The sequence below is a fragment of the Paroedura picta genome, chromosome 2 (assembly GCF_049243985.1).
Source record: "Paroedura picta isolate Pp20150507F chromosome 2, Ppicta_v3.0, whole genome shotgun sequence".
Classification (NCBI taxonomy): domain Eukaryota; kingdom Metazoa; phylum Chordata; class Lepidosauria; order Squamata; family Gekkonidae; genus Paroedura; species Paroedura picta.
The window spans coordinates 122,541,305-122,555,646 of NC_135370.1; the positions used below are offsets into that span (position 1 = coordinate 122,541,305).

The following is a 14,342-nucleotide window of genomic DNA, read 5'->3' on the forward strand; positions in this document are numbered from 1 at the left end:
CTTACTACAAAAAAAAAAAAAAGATCACAGCAGAAATCATGAATGCTAGATTTCATTTATTAATCTAAAAAGAAAAGTTCTTCCTGGAATAAGTGGTAGGAAAAATATCTAATAAAAACTATAATCCTTTCAAGTAAAAATAAAGGTAATAGAGGAAAAAAAATTTTCATTTGCAGGCCAATCATTCTTGTACACTAATTCTATACAGATTTTCTTTCATGATTTCTTCTAAATAAATATGTCAAATTCAGTTATATGCATTTTACTTCAAATACCAACAATCCTTTAATACAACCATCAGATTGAGGTTTATACATAATATATGCCATGCTTAATAACTCAGGATGGAAGAAGTTCATTTACGTATTACAACCTATTTATACTATTTTTAAAAAGGGCAATCAAAACAACATCATTTTAAAATGTTTCTTACATACAATTGGGATCCTATGTACAAAACAAACATTATTTTGGGCCTAGTATTTTTCAGCCTCTAAACATGATCACAGGGGGAGGGGGGAGAGAAATAGGGATTTATTGATTTTTAAAATTTTTTTACTTCATTTTTACTACCTTTTCCCAATAAGGACCCAAAGGATCTCACAATAACTTCACAAGGTAGGTTATGCTTAGTCTGTGTAAAATTCTTTGTTGGTCTTAAGGGTATCACTGGACTTAAACTTTGTTCAGACCAACATGGTAACACCCCTGAATCTATCAATGTACCCAAAGTTATTAAGCAAGCTTCCATAGCAGAGTGGGAATTCTTAACCATTACACCACACATGATCCTGTATCAGAGTTTTCACCTTTTCACTACAAACAAACCTCACATAGCATTGCTTTCTGTTGTTGTTGTTTGTTTGTTTTTAGTGCTCTGATCAGGCCGAATGGAAATAAAAACAACCACCACTTACCCTCCTGTGTGGCTGGGCAAGAGAGGAGAAAGGAGGCTGCTCCAGGCAGCAGAAAGTTCAACCCAGCCAAACCCTTTATTCTGGGTGGACGGTAGAAGTGCCAGGACTGTGCCGTGGTAATGCAAAGATATGGCAGCAAAGTTCAGCCTGGTTATCCTCCTTCTTAAAGAACTGAGGGCAGGGAATACCCAGGCTGGACAGTGAACAAATCCCCATTAACACAGTGTTAGAGATACCTCCTATAGCACTGTTTGCATAGCAATTTGTTGCCAAGATTAGAACCACACCATTTTATGAGGGAATTCTGAAATCTGAAATTTAGATCTACAAAGCTGGAGGGGGTGGTGATCAAATGTATTCATTATTCTCATGTGATTCAGAGTTGGAGTGGCTAACAAACAATACAATAAACTGTCAAATGCATCATACCAAAATTTACAACAGAAACTGACTTTAGAAATGTGTGGAATACCTTCTAACTGTTCCTTCCCTAAGGGAAGCTCTACCTATACCCACTGCCTCTAGTCATAAAACAGAGAGAGTACAACCCAGCATTTGTGCCCATATAAAAAATGGAAAGCAAACAGTTGTGGAACCCACCACATACATACTGCAAGTTTGCCAGGGAAAGTAGTTTTGCTAAACTAAACTAAAGGAACACAATCTTATATATACTTAGCAATGAATCCATGTACCACAACAGTGGCTTTGCTCACCTGATCTGAACCAGAATCAATCAGCAGAAAGAAGTTTGGAAGCATAGAAATCCCCTGCTGCACACCTCCCTCAAGCCAATACAATCACACTGGGCAATTGTCAAGCCAAAAGTGATTACAGAGGGGAGGGATCTGCTTGGAATGCAAGTGTCATATTCAGTCAGTTTAGAGGTGAAGGCAAGTATTTGTGAGACCAAGCAGAAGTTAAGGAGATTTCACCCTGGTTAAATCTGAATGTCTACTTCCTTAGACCAGGGGTAGTCAACCTGTGGTCCTCCAGATGTCCATGGACTACAATTCCCATGAGCCCCTGCCAGCAAACGCTGGCAGGGGCTCATGGGAATTGTAGTCCATGGACATCTGGAGGACCACAGGTTGACTAACCCTCCCTTAGACCCTTGATGCTGCAGCTGCCACTCCAGATATTCCCAAAGTAACCAGAGTGCAAGCAAACTAAGGGCCATTCCACACTCGATAAATATAGTGAAATGCTCACCTTATGCAGAAGCCATATTTTTGGTGTTTTGCATGACGTTGCCAACATCCAGCATCCAAGCAGCAAACCGGTAGCTACATCCTCCATTTTAAAGTGCTAGCTGGGGAATCGCATAAAGTGGATTGCCCAGAAGAGCAACCAGCAAGCCACATGCTAATAAAATGTGTGGAGCTGAAGTAGCGTTATCTCCCCTTCCAATTCTCACACTTACTTCTCTGTCCCTTTTACTGGGTATGCCTTTTTTTTTTTTAAAGCAAACTGCAGGGAGCAAGGAATAGGCGTTCAATCATGCAGACAAAGCAAAATACTCTCCCCCTGGTGAAAACACAAAACACAAGTCCCCCTCCCCAAATCGGGAATGAGATTAATTTTTAAAAGATTCAAAGCTCATCTTTAAACAGCCCCGTGGCGCGGAGCTCCACGGACTGAATAAAGCAGTAAGGGCCCTGTGGGAGGAGTTAGGGCGGGCCCTGTCCGGGATAAAAACTCAGAGGGGTCAATCAGGAGCCGCAAAGCGGCTCCTGATTGGCCCCTCCGAGTGTCCATCCCGCCCCAAGCAGCAAATGGGGAGCCGCGCAAAGCACGGCTCCCCGTTGCCTGCTTCACCCGCACAGACAGCCACGGGTGAGTGGTGTGCCGCACCGCCTTCTCCCGACTGGGAGAAGGCTCGAGAGAGCCTCGGGTGGCGGGTGGGCCTGGCTGCCTTCTCCCGGTCGGCGGAGAAGGGAGCACCCAGCAGTCGCGCAAAGCGCGGCTGCCGGGGGCTCCCTACCTGGCGGCCTGACAAAGCGCCTCTCACTGCGTCAGGCCGCCGCCCGAGGAAACCCACGGCAGACGCTGCCTCCCACCTCCGCCGTTCTCCCGGCTTCTGCCGAGCCAGGCGCTCCTTCGCCGTGGCGAAGTGCCAGAAGGTGGCAGATGGAAGCAAGAAAGCCAGAAGGTGAGGAATGGCCAGAGGTACAATAATTTTTAGCATTATGCCATTCTGCTGGTTTAATATTATTTTTTTCAATGTGCAGATATGCCCTAAACTAGAATACTGGAAGGTACTGGAGAGCCCCTTCTCTTCTCACCTAATATTCCCCCAGCCTATCATAGCAAGTGATTCTTTTCCACACCTCCAAATCTCCATATGCACTCACTCAAATCTGAGCCCTGCCAAAGTCACCCAGCATCTGCCCACATATGTATGTTATGTCCACCTGACACATGGGGCCATGCAACATGTAAGCAGTGATTGAGTGATGTATATGATTATTGCAATGAAAATGTAAGGCAACAAATGTGGGCAACAAAGAAAGCTCACAAAGCATCTCTGTGGGCAGGACTGTGTAATTCATGCATGTACTAAAGTGGACATTGTGGGAATTCTTAAATACATATGTGCCACTATAGCAGCTGAATAGTTGTTAAGACATCTTGTTTTTTTTTCCAAAAGTGCTTGGTTTATTCAGTCTAAAGTCTGACATGGAGAACCCAATTGAACAGGATTGTTGCTTTGACAAACTTCAGAAAAAAATCAATAGATGGCCAAGTTATAATAGTATTTTTTAAATGCATCTATCTGTAAGGAGCAGAACATTTGCAACCAATTTTTGCACATCCCAACCCCCCTTTTTTCCTTTTGTTAAATACATTCTGTCAAAAATTCAGAAATATTCCACAGAGCTTGTTCTAACGGTAAAAAAGGAAGTTCCGTTGGTTATTGAAGTTCTGTAAATTCCTATCTAAATTATTCACAGGTGAAAGGGCAAGTTATGGTCACCTCCATATTTTGCAAAATACAAAATGAATGGATTCCCAAACAAGCATGGGAGCTACATGTCCAGCTGAATCTGAAGCAGACTAAGCCCCAGCAGCAGAAATGGCTGCCAAAGAGGTAGATCCCAAGGAGAGAAAGAAACACATCTAGTATTAGGATGGGAACCTTTTTTCAGCTAGTTGTTAACATTCTATGGGAATGAAGAAGGTTAATTTTGTTGTATAAAGGTGCAACTAAGATGCACCGTTTAATGTAACTGACAGAAAAACAAGCTCCCTCAAAATTAACCAGTTGTTTGGGGGGGGAAATGAAACCACTTCCACTTTTAACATTATTAAATTTCTGCGGTCTATAGGCAAGCATTATACACCTGCTGCTTTAAAGCTTTTTCAAACTAAAATTGTAGTCCAATTACTGTATGGGACTATGATCGGGCCTTCTTCATCTCACTTCAACCATCTTGAGCATGTTCAAACAACATTCTTAAGAGTGGCTCTGCAAGTCCCCAGATGTGTGCCAAATGCATTGCTCTGACTTGAGTCTGGCACGGTCAGGGTGGAAGCCAAGATATGCTTCGCCTCAATAAAAGACTAGCTGAAGATCTTCCCTCTTCCCTCAAGGGCTGACTCCACTGCTACTCCTGGATGATGACTGGTTGACTAAAGACTATTCTAGCAAGCTTACAAATCTAGGCTTTTCTTTTTCTATGATTCTGGCCTCAGGTAATGAAGCAAAGTGTATGTTAAAACAAAGGACACTGGATACTGAACAGCAGCAAGATATAGAAAGGGTACCCTCTTACCTCTCTCCTGCAAAATGCAGACATACAGTAGTACTGGCTGCTTGCCTCTCTTTTTTGGAGCTACATGACAACAGAACGGCCTTCTCTCTTGCAAGCTATAATGACTTACATTCTGCAGTGCTAGAAGGAGGATACAGAAAAGTTCCTATTGAGGAAAGGTTCTGCCCTTGCAGATCTGGGAAGGTTGAAAGAGTAGATCATTTTTTCCTCTGCTGTTCTTTATAGTCTGAGGTTTGCAAAAAGTTAATAACCCCTTTGTTGGATAATTGTCTTTCAAACTCAGAAAATACCAGGCTGTTATTGGAAGACAGAGACCTGGGGCATTTCTGCACATTAGTAAAAATATCGTTATGCCAGCTGAAACGTTATGCCAGTTTTATCGTGCTTCCCAGCCCCTCCTCACGTTTTTAATGTCTTGCCTTTGTCTGCCACCTTTTTATGCATCTCACCCTTCACATCTGCTGCTGGAAATGGTGGAAGAGAGCAACACACAGTTGCACTTCCACCTGTCAATCAATTCAGGCAACCAATCCCCTTCCTCCATTAATTACAATGGGAATTTTGGCTTTTCCACCCTTCCTAGAGCCTGGGGAGGTGAGCGCTTGAGGTACAGCCTCCAAAATTTCACGGGACCCCAAGGAGGCTCTTCCCTGACTCCCCTCCAAATTTCAGAATAATTGGTCCAAGAGATTCACATTCAGGGGCTCCTGAAGAGAGTGTCCCCATCCCTCCATCATAGCCTATGGGACGGATTTTCTATTGAATATAATGGAGGGATGGGGCACCCTCTTCAGGATCCTCTAGACGTGGATCCTTTGGACCAATCATTCTGAAATTTGGAGGGATGTCAGGGAAGAGCCTCCTGGAGCTACCTTGAAAGTTTGGAGGCTGCAACTTAAACCCTAACCCCCGGCCCCAAGAAAGGGAGAAAAGCCGGATTTCCCATTATAGCCAGAGGCCACATTGACATTAAGGGGTGCTGAAGCCAGATTGGGCCCTTAGTGATTCATGGGCCCTTTGATTTGGGGGGGGAATCATTCCTGATTTGAGGGGGGAACTTTTGAGAGGCACGCTTTGTGTCACAACATAGAAAAACATTTCCTGTTATTTCTGGCATCGCCTATACGTGTGTCCACCTATTCGTAGCTCGAGGCATATTGCCATTGTAAAAAAGAATTCCTGTCCCTGGGAGAGAGAGGCGGGTGCGAGGGCAGGACAATACAGATGACTCTAGAGCATTTGAGCCTCCATACCTTCCTTCTGCTGGTTGCCTTCTGGTTGCTTTCCAGGCGCTAGCACTTTTTGGGTGGTGAATCCACTTTATGCGATTCCCAAACTCACACTTTAAAATGGAGGATGTGGTGAGCTGTCGGCTGGCCAGATGCTGAATGTGGGCAACGTAATGCATAGTGGCCAGAATATAACGCCTAGTTAGGTAAGCATTTCACTATATTTATCACATGCGGAAATTCACAGTGCCAATAGTGAAGTTTCTTTCCATAGCCTGCAAAACCCACCAACTGATACTGACTTCAGAGCTAGTGTACTGACCTTAGAATTTGATATTTTAGAAAACAGAGTTTATTACACTTTCCTAACGTTGTAATTTAAACTTTTGATTGCTGGATTTTATGACGTTCTGGTCTTTGACTGCAAAATGCATTTTGACCTTTTTATTGCTTTTAAATATAGTACACAGGAGAGTTCTGGAAGTTGATGTAATTCTGTGATTTTTTTTCAGAAAGCAAAACATGCTAAAATTCTATACAGTTTGTTTAGAAGAGAAGTTAATGGCATGATCCAAATGCTAATCTGTAAACTATTTAGGCCCACTACTAAATCCCATAGAGGCATTTATCAGAAATATGTCAACACTAGCTGACACAGTGGCCAGAAATAGGCAGCCAAGGCGAGGAAAAGGAATGTACCTTTGTCAGTATCCTAAACCTCCTCAGCCCATGTCCAAATGTCAGTGCTGGAATAATAGGTCATTAGTAAAACGCTGGTGTAAGTATAATCCCTCCTTCTGAGCTCAGCAGGAACGAAAAACAAAGTACCCCTGCCTGCAACCTCCCATAATGCCCAAATATAGCCATGGTTTTCTATGTCATATTTTCAGTAGCTGTGATTAGGGCAGAATCTGCACTTACTTTGTTTATTCCATTGTAAATCCTGTTGAATTTAGATCGACAGAAGTTGAGAGAAATTGCAGGCTTCTCCTTTAAGGCAAGCTTGTCACGTGACCACCTTTGGCCAATCAGGGTGTCTCTATCACGGAAGAGAGTCCAGATTCAAAACAGCCTGGCTTTCTCTAATCCGAATTTTAAAATATTGAGCATTAAAAGCACTCTAAGATATCGCACAATAAAGGTAGGGTCACTCCGGATCAATCCTTCTTGCTGCAGAAGGAAAATTTAAATCGCCCCAAATCAAAACAGAAAACGTGTTCTATGTAGATGGCAGGGACTGAATCGTTTTGGGATTGGAATAAAAGTTCCGTGCAGTTTACACCCTGGTCTCCTAATTCAGCAACAAAGGAAAAATCTGCATGGTAAACATGGATCATGTGTGAAGAGGCAACAGGCAAATTCACAAAACATAGTCAGAACTCAGCAACAGTTGAAAATGAAGACTTCAGCATCTTGGATAGCTCTGTAGGCATGAAGCATGACATGTCCACTCAAGCTATGATGCAAGGCTGGAGCTGTTAGCCAGAAAGTAGAAGTCCTGGTGACATTCCATCAACATGAGGTGTCTTGTAAAAGCACATCAGGCAGGCCCAGTCAGCAGTATGCCAGCCTGACATAACAAATCTTGCTGTGTAAGAATGGACAAAGGAAACCTGAAACATTGCAAATCAAGTGAGCAACATTTCCATTTGTACTAGAAACCTAAAAATAAAAAACCTACAAAACGCAGTTGCAAGACTGACTGTCCAGGAAAAATCTCCATTGGTCCAAGCCAGTATAACACCATTTGAAATAATTAGTTATAGCATATATTGGTTAAAACCAACACAATCTTGGGAAAAAAGTATAATAGAGTTCTGCATTTTTCAATGGCTGTTTTTTCTCATTAAATGATCCTTATTCTCAGCATTCATTAAGATTTTTATCCTTGTATTATCATTTGACACGCATCCCCCCTCCCCCAAAAAAGTAACCTGGTGCAGAGTTTTGTGTATGTCAGCAAAGCTGACAGCAATACTATAAAGACTTTGTACTCTGTCAAGAGACTAAACTTCTAGCACAGTCATTCAAGGTGGAATGATCACAGCTGAGACACCAAAGATGTATCCACCCCCTCCAGGGATCAATGGCAAATCAGCAAACGAGAAAAGACAGTTCCAATAATTATGAGAGCAGAGGAATCCTTGAACTGTAGCTATTGGGCAGCTATACTAATGGAAGGTAACACCAGCAGAGGATCTATCATAGACAGCAGCACTCAAACTTCAGCTAATCCTGGTTAGTACTGCACTGAAGATAATCCAAATCTGATCATCTCATATCTTGAGACAATTCAAAATCAAAATCTATACCCATCTATCGTTTATCAATCACTAGATATTGGGCAGCAGAGTTTTGGAATACAGGAAACTAAGGGTATATAGCACTCAGTTAATGGGAAAGAACAGAGGACAAGTAAAATTAGTGCTATTCTTTATGATGCAACTGTTCTAAAACCGAAAGGACATTCAGTTGTTGACGAGAATGGATGCAAAAGGAAAGTCCAGAGCTGCTTGACACATATAATAGAATGCATACCATGAGAACTATTAATCAAGATAAGCTTAACATTGTAAAATGAGAAATGGAATGTTTATACACTGCAATCCTGGGAATGAATTAAGACATTTTCATTCAGAAAATTTCAAAGTTTTTTACTCTGGAAATGACAAACATAGAAGAAATTGAGCCAGTCTAATAGTGAAGCAAGATGTAACACAAGCAATCAGGAGTAGGGTTGTGCGATTCGGCCGCTTCAACGGCCGTTCCCTCCGGGCGCAGCCAGTGCCGCGCAGCGGGGGGGGGAGGGCGGTGTCGGCAGCGGCGTGACAGCGGGCGCAACCACGCAGGCGTGGAATTCCGCGCCTGCATGGTTGCGCCCACTGTCATGCCGCTGCCGGCACCGCCCTCCCCCTCGTGACGCAGCGCTGGCTGCGCCTGGAGGGAACGGCTGCTGAAGCGGCTGAATCGCACAACCCTAATCAGGAGCTCTAATGCAAAGTTTGACTGAATAATATTAATGGAAAGCCTATCAACATTACCACTATTCACGTTTACACTCCCAACTACAGATACTGAAGAGGAAGAAATCAAAAGCTTTTATGTGACTGTCCATATGATCACACACCTAAACAAGATGTGCTGGTAATAAAGCAGAATCAAATACTGGTGGAAAATTGGGCTTGGAGCACAAAATGAAGCAGGAAAAACAACTGACAGCATTCTGTGAAGAAAGCAAGTTGTTCATTGTGAACACGTTTCAGGCAACTGAACAGATGATTGTAGACACAGATATCACCAGATGGTAAATACAGAAATCAAATACATTATATAATCTGAAGCAGAAGATGGAGAAGCTCTATTCCCTCTGCTAAACCAAGACCAGAATCTGACTGTTAAAGACTATGAAATGTTAATATTGAAAATTAGAATACAGAATAAAGGTAAAGGTAAAGGTATCCCCTGTGCAAGCACCGGGTCATGTCTGACCCTTGGGGTGACGCCCTCTAGCATTTTCATGGCAGACGCAATATGAGGTAGTTTGCCAGTGCCTTCCCCAGTCATTACCGTTTACCCCCCAGCAGCAAGCTGGGTACTCATCCTACCGACCTCGGAAGGATGCAAGGTCTGAGTCAACCTTGAGCCGGCTGCTGGGATTGAACTCCCAGCCTCATGGGCAGAGCTTTCAGACTGCATATCTGCTGCCTTACCACTCTGCGCCACAAGAGGCTCGAGAATACAGAATAAAAGTAGCAAAACATTCATAGTGCCTGAATAGTTTAAAAACTATATTCTCAAATAGTATTAAACTGTGTAAAGAACATATTTACATTACTATGTATAAATGAATGGTAAATGGATGAAGTATGGCTTGAAACTAGAGATATTATCAAGAAAGGATGCATAAAGACCATTTTTGTAGTCAAAAGAAATGAAAAGCCTTAAAGCAGCGTGTCTCAACCTTCCTAATGCTGCGACCCTTTAATACAGTTCCTTATGTTGTAGTGAACCCCAACCATAAAATTATTCAAGTGTTCTTACACAGAAATTAAACCGAAACGGACCAATGGCATGAAGATCCATTGTTCATGATTTATAAATTGTTTTTTTTCCGGGGTTTCTCAATTCAGCTCTGCCTCTTGTCCCGCCAAGCTGCACTGCCACCTAGAATGCCTAGCAGGAGACTGCACTGCACTGGAGGCACTGTTGGAGTAGCTGGCAGCTGAGTGGGCGCCTGCAGGAGGAGTGGCAACAGTGGCAGCGCCCCACTGGGCCAAGCTGCTCGCCCTGACATGGCCCCTGTGAAAGGGTGGTTCAACCCCCAAAGGGATCACCATCCCCAGGTTGAGAACCACTGCCTTAAAGGATAATTGATGAAACTCCTAAAATTGCTAAAGAAAGATGAGAAGCAAAAGTAAAAGGTGACAGAGAATCAGAAGTCTAAATGTAGGGTTCCAGCAACTGGCACATAGAAAGAAGAGAACTATTATAATAACCAGTGTAAAAGAAATAGAAAAGAACAGAAAAACAAAACAACAAAACAACAAGAAAACACAAGAACCACGAAATCGAGGAGAAATTTAAAGCATGGTTAGGCATGCTGAAAGGTCAACATGGAAATAACTGAACAGGACAAAATAAAAAAAATGGAAACAATACACTGATGAACTATACAGAAGAGGTGAAAGGGTGATAGATTGCTTCAAAGAAGAAACTTTTGAAGAAGAACCTACCATTTTTTATAGTGAAGTGAAAGCTGCACTGGTAGCAACTGGGAAAAACAAATCACCAGGAATAGATGGGACATAAATAGAGCTATTCCAGAACATAGAAATGTAGTCCATCAAAATATTAACAAGAATATGCCAACAAATATGTAAAATGAAAAAATAGCCTGAAGACTGGAAATGTTCAATCTACATTTCATTTTTTAAAGGAGATTTCAAAGGCTGCAGCAACTATCACATTAATTTCTCACATAACTAAAGTGATACTCAAAATCTTACAAACAAAAACTGTTAGCATAAATGGAATGAGAAATGCCAGATGCTCAAGCTGGATTCAGAAAAGAGGCACTAGAGATCACATTGCTAATTTATGATGGTTACTAGAGCATATGAGAGAATTTCAGAAGAAAATCATCTTATGTTTTATAGAGTACATCAAAGCTTTTGACTGTGTGGATCATGAAAAGCTATGACTGGTTTTAAAAGAAATGGGTGTACCACAAGACTGTGTTGATGTGCAACCTATACTCTGGACACAATACTACTAGGACAGAATATGGACAAAATCAACATTGTCCAAGATTTTCTATTTCTTGTCTCAATCATCATCATCAAAGAAGGAAACTGTAGCCAGGAAATCAGAAAGAGAATGAGAAGGGCAGCAGGAAAGGAGCTAGAAAGAATTCTCAAGTATAAGGATGTGTTGTTGATGACAAAGATCAAGATAACTCATGTTACAGTATTCCCCATTACTATGCATGAGTGTGACAGTTGGACAGTTAAGAAGCTGACATGAAGAAAGTTGATTCACTTGAAATACAATATTGGAAGAGAGTGTTAAAGGTACCATGGTCTGCCCAAAAGACAAATCGGTGGGTTCTGGATCCAATCAAGTCTGAACCCTCCCTAGAACTCTCCCCTTAAAATGACTAAGTTGAGGCTATTGTGCTTTGGTCACATTAGAAGATAAGACTCAGTGTATAAGATAATAATGCTAGGAAAAGGCAGAGGAAGACCCAGCATGTGATGCATTGACTCAGATGGCAATTTACAAGACTTTGGCTAGCCTGTTAATGAGAGGCCATTTTGGAGGTCATTATTTCATAGGGTTACCATAAGTTAGAATTTGACAGAACTTAACACACATACACACACACACTATCATTTGAACAATGGACATTATCTAATCCAAGGAGGGGTAAAATGTTGCTTCTTTTGATCACAGAACTCACATGGGTCCTCATTACTCATATTTGTGAGCATATTGATGATAGGTTCCCATGAAAACCCCTGCAGATAGGATGCAGAACAAGAGAAGCTTGCTCTTGTCTTTTGTATCACTCTTTGCATCCACCACAAAATGATACAGATCCCCAACTTTGAAAAGCAACACAAGACAATGCAAAGCCATTTCATAACAAATCAAAACACAAATGATAAAAAGTTTGCTGAATTAAGTCTTGACAAAGCGGAAAAATGAGGCACACAAATACAGCCATTTTTAATCCCTTACTGGTTTGCTAGTATTGTTTGAAAATGATGTCGCTGATATACTTATTGTAATTTCCCCCCTGTTAGCTATTTTCTTCTGAAGTTAATAGTCAGCATAGATTATGTATACTTCAGACACTTGAAAGGTGACTGGCATAAATGTTATCTCAAAGACCTAAGTAAAGAGCTGCAGAGTAGGACAACACGGAGAACTGTACCCAGTCTGAAATACTGCCTTGGACAGACTGTACTCATCTCCCTGACCCAAATCCACTAACATAAAACTACAATATTCTTTCCTAGCATACAAAGTGCTTTGCTGAATTTAACAAAATTACAGCAGACTTTCCCTGTAATTCAGTTCCATTTAAAAAATCCACATTGTACAAGTAATTTATCCATTAATAAACTGGATAGACCAAAGCTGATACATTTAATAGTTGGTGGAGGAAATAATAGCTTTTATATTAAAATCTGTGGAACAGGCATATAATATTTCTGAGTAAACCAACAAAAGTTTTCAGGATTTCTACTACTACTACTACTACTACTACTACTACTGATATGTGTTGATTTTATTGTACTTGGTTTGCGTCTTTTATTCCTATTTTGCGAGTGGGGCTCAAGAACAGGAGGCTTAAATCAGATTGCAGGGAGAAAATAACTTTGTGTCAGTGTTGATTGTGATTAATGTCGGTCTTGTACGCTCCTGCCCTTCTACCCCTACACTGAATGTCAAAAGAGAAAGATGGTGGTCCTGAATTAAAATTGTGGTGAACAAGTTTGTATAACTGAACAAACTGGGATTAGTTTTCTTATAGTGAATGGAATTGTTAACCAAGATGTTTAAGAATCCCCAGTACTAGAAATGAAACTAAATCCAATTTGTTCAGGACCTCACAATTAATTTTGGTTAAAGATGACCATCTTCAGTCTCAATGTACTATTCAAAGGGAGGATGGAAAATGAATAAAAGCTTGATGGTGACTGTTATCAGAAAGGCTGAAGGATGATATGGGGGGATGGAGATTGTAGATTACTGCTGCCAATTTTGATTGTACTGGGGGTGTTATCTGGTTTTTATGTAAACTGCTATGAGCCGAAAGTGGTGGACTATAAATACAATAATAAATAAATAAAATATTTAAATGAGGTTAATTTCCATCACAAATAAACTAAGATTTGTTCATGGCATCTGAATGAAGCTATGCTGCCCTATCTGGCCGCACCCACTGGCGGCTGGGAGGGAGGTGCCTGGGCTGCAGAGCCTAGCTGGAGTCCACACCAGAGCAAAGTCAAAGTCCAGTCCGAGTCGTTAGGTACCAAAGCAAGCAGAGTTAGGGGCAAGGCAAAGCGTAGTCAAGGGAAAGCCAAGGTCAGAGTCCAGATAAATAAATAGCCAACAAAGCTACTCCAATTACCAGGTACATAGTCAAAAGCCATTTACCAGGAGTCAGGAGTTCCCAGAGCCAAGGAATCCGAACCAGACAGGAGGGTTTCTGAATATACTGCACCCATGCCGAAGAGCTGCTGTCTTGCCTAAAAGTAGCCAAGCTAATTGGCTGCACCTGGGGGAGGACTCACTCATTCTCTCCAGGAGCTATCCCAGCTGGGCCCCATCTACTCTGACAGCGTGCCTGCAGTCTTTGGCTCCTTCGGTGTTCAGCAAATACTACTCTTCTGCACCCTCTGCGTCTTTCAGCCGAGCTGTCAGGGCTGGAGTACATATGCAGCTGCTCCAAAGATGCCTCTTAGGAAGAGCCTGGCTGACATGTGCTGTTTTCCCCTGCTGCTACTGGCTCAGTAGCAGGCCCTGGTTGCTGTGGCAACTCCTAGGAGATGGGAGATGGCAATGGGGGCATGACAGAAGCCAGTGACATGGCCAGAGAGTACACAAAGCATCCATGTCAGAAGGGAGAATAAAATGGTACAACCCGACTGGTCCTGTATCTATAGGACCTTTACTTTTACTGTAAATATTATTATTATTTATTATTATTATTTATTTGATTTGTATGACCGCCGCTCTCGGAAACCGGCTCGCGGCGGTTCACAACATTTTAATACAATACAATATATTAACCATTAAAATTCCCCATTAAAACCCCATTAAAACAATGACTAAGTCACAATGATGGCGATTAAAACTATTCCCGTACAGGCCCACTGGATGAGCAAAAGGGAACGGAGGATAATTGGGCA

At 41.9% G+C, this 14,342-nt stretch overlaps 1 protein-coding gene across 7 annotated transcripts in view; it reads right to left on the reverse strand.

The window, feature by feature from the left end:
• Positions 1-14,342, reverse strand: part of PHF21A (PHD finger protein 21A) — a 224,453-nt gene that overhangs the window by 106,964 nt on the left and 103,147 nt on the right. The window contains exon 1 of one of the 7 annotated variants that reach the window (XM_077322312.1): positions 13,588-13,931. The exons of the other annotated variants lie outside the window; for them this stretch is intronic. The gene's annotated coding sequence lies outside the window, so the exon portion shown is untranslated. Of the gene's footprint in view, positions 1-13,587; positions 13,932-14,342 lie in introns of those variants that run through there. 7 annotated transcript variants of the gene reach the window in all.